General features: G+C 41.5%; 1 non-coding gene across 1 annotated transcript; it reads right to left on the bottom strand.

Moving 5' to 3' along the window:
- Nucleotides 1–630: 630 nt before the first annotated feature.
- On the bottom strand, nucleotides 631–735 carry LOC133310875 (small nucleolar RNA R71). Its single transcript, XR_009751502.1, has one exon. It is a non-coding gene; the product is annotated as a small nucleolar RNA R71 (small nucleolar RNA).
- Between the last annotated feature and the right edge of the window lie 2,414 nt (nucleotides 736–3,149).

Genomic DNA, 3,149 nt, shown 5'->3' with positions numbered 1-3,149 from the left:
CAAAGTTATTTTTATTTCGGTAAAGAATTTTATTTCTTTTACATCCTTTACCTTTCCCCTTACTGTTTTCAAGGTGTTAATTGCAGCATATGAGTAGTTCTTCATCAGAGCAAGAAGCATATTTTGACCCTGAACGTTTCGAGCAAGAAGGAGACAGCAAAGACGCAGCAATTCTGCAGAAACACCTAACATGGACGCAAGGTTAGGAAACGGTGAAGAGGAAGGACTTGGACAAAACAATGGAGGTCCAAATCAGGCTGAGATTCCAATCAGAGCACATGCAATTCCTACGCTCAACAATCTGCATTCTGGAATCGTTCAACCTGATGTAGCAGCAGAGAGTTTTGAGCTGAAGCCAGTGATGTTTCACATGCTGCAGACCATTGGTCAATTCAATGGACTGCCTAGTGAAGACCCTCACCTTCACCTCCAGAATTTTATTGATGTAGTAGACACTTTCAAAATAAGAGGAGTTACATCTGATGCGCTAAAGATGAAGCTATTCCCATATTCCCTCACCAACAAAGCTAAAGCATGGTTGAATTCTTTACAACCACAGTCAATCCGAAGTTGGGAAGAGTTGGCGGACAAATTTTTATTGAAGTTCTTCCCTCCTATGAAGGCAGCCCAATACAGGAATGGTATATCAACCTTCAAGCAATTGTAAGACGAATCATTTTATGAGGCTTAGGAGAAATTCAAAGATCTGTTGAGGAAGTGCCCAAATCATGGCATTCCCGAATGGATTCAAATGGAGACATTCTATAATGGGCTCAATGGACCAACAAAGAGCATGGTCGATGCATCATCTAGAGGAGCCCTATTAGGAAAAACATATACAGAAGCATATGCAATATTGGAGAGGATGGCAGTCAACAACTATCAGTGGCCCGTAGAAAGATCAAGTCTAATACAAAAAAGGCTGCTGGAGTTTGGGAACTGGATGCTGTATCAGCACTGTCAGCACAGATTTCAGCTCTTAACAACTCTATCAAGACGATGAGTCTGTCTGCTGAAGCTAAACCAGTCAATGCCCTCACTGATGCTATATCATGTGTTTTCTGTAATGGTCCCCATATCTATGATAACTGTCCACAAAACCCTCAATCTGTTTGTTTTATAGGAAATTTCAACAGGAACAACAATCCATATTCAAATACCTATAATCCCGGATGGAGGAATCACCTGAATCTTTCCTATTCACAAGGACAACATCATGGACAACAGCAAGGACAACAACAATTGTCCTCAGACACAGCAGTAAGGTCATATAAAGCTCCATATCCTCCTGGATTCACGCAGCAGCAGCATCAATCCAGACAGCACACTGATACATCAAATACGCTGAAAGGCATGCTGAAAGATTACATGACAAGGAGTGATGCTATGATTCATAATCAAGCTGCATCAATCAAGAATTTGGAGACTCGAGTAGATCAATTGGCAGAAGCACTTCGACGCAGACCTCAAGGAACTTTGCCAAGTAACACTGAAGTCCCAAAGAAAAATGGAGCAGAGCAAGTCAATGCTATATCACTGCGGAGTGGTAAGGCCGTAGATGAACCAAAAGTCATAAAGAACCACCACGAGCAGAAACAGAAAGCATTGGACCAGGTTGAAGAAGGGAAAGTTGCCGAAGAGGTGAAAACTAATGATCAATCCAAAGAACCTAAAGTTGCTGGCACTGAGAGTATTGCTACATCAAAGCCACAGCAAGGTCAGACCGTCAGCAAGGCAACAAGGCCACCACCACCCTTTCCTCAAAGATTGCAGAAGAAAACTGATGACAAGCAATACAAGAAATTCCTTAACGTCCTCAAACAGTTGCACATTAATGTACCCTTGGTTGAAGCTCTTGAGCAAATGCCAAGTTATGCAAAATTCATGAAGGAAATCTTGGCAAAGAAGAGGAAGCTGGAGGAATATGAGACAGTAGCTCTCACCCAAGAAAGTAGTCAATACTACCTCAACAAATTACCACCAAAGCTAAAAGATCCAGGGAGTTTTACTATTCCTTGTACTATTGGTAACCAATACGTAGGCAATGCATTACTAGATCTAGGTTCAAGTATTAACCTTATGCCTAAGAGTATTTTCAGGAAACTTGGAATAAGAGAAGCACGTCCAACTACTGTCACGTTGTTGATGGCTGATAGATAAATAACTCATCCACAAGGAAAAATTGAAGATGTATTGGTAAGAGTGGATAAGTTCAATTTTCCCGCTGACTTTATTGTTCTTGACTTTGAAGCAGATAGGGAAATGCCCATCATTTTGGGGATAGCATTCTTAGCCACTGGACGAGCATTAATTGATGTTGAAAAGGGAGACTTGACCATGCGAGTCAATGATGAGCAAGTTACGTTCAACGTACTCAAAGCCATGAAGTATCCTGAACAAGTGGAAGAATGTGCTAGCATAGACACCCTTGACGCAGTTCTGCTACAGCAACTTAAGCAGCAAACAGAAGCAGAACCATTGAATGTTGCTATAGCAGAGGAATGTGCAGAAGATGAAGAGGAAATACAAGAGTGCCTTGCATGGATGAATTCCCCACCAGTAAGGCCTTTCTTGGAGAAAGAGCGATAAAGACGCTCAAACCATCCATAGAAGAATCTCCGATCCTTGAGCTCAAACCACTACCCCAACATCTGAAATATGCGTTCCTAGGAGATGAAAATACTTTACCTATTATTATCTCATCTTTTCTCTCTGATGCAGAAGCTGAGCAGTTACTACTAATTCTAAAGGAGCACAAAAAAGCCCTCGGATGGAGCATTGCAGACATAAAGGGAATCAGCCCTACATTCTGCACAAGCAAAATATTGTTGCAGGAAGGCTACAACAACATTGTCCAACCTCAAAGAAGGCTGAATCCTAAGATGAAAGAAGTTGTCAAGAAAGAAGTGATTAAATGGCTTGATGCAGGGATAATATATCCCATCTCAGATAGCCAATGGATAAGTCCTGTGCAATGTGTACCAAAGAAAGGAGGGATCACAGTTGTGAAGAATGAGAAAAATGAGCTTATACCAACAAGAACTGCGACCGGATGGAGAATATGCCAGGACTATAGGAAACTTAATGATACCACAAGAAAAAACAACTTCCCCCTGCCATTCATTGACCAAATGTTGGACAGGCTAGCA

The sequence above is a fragment of the Gastrolobium bilobum genome, unplaced genomic scaffold (genome assembly GCF_033153095.1).
Source record: "Gastrolobium bilobum isolate Gb01-03AN ecotype WA unplaced genomic scaffold, APGP_CSIRO_Gbil_v1 utg292991, whole genome shotgun sequence".
NCBI classification, from domain to species: Eukaryota; Viridiplantae; Streptophyta; class Magnoliopsida; order Fabales; family Fabaceae; genus Gastrolobium; species Gastrolobium bilobum.
This window is presented reverse-complemented; position numbering and strand designations above follow the sequence as displayed.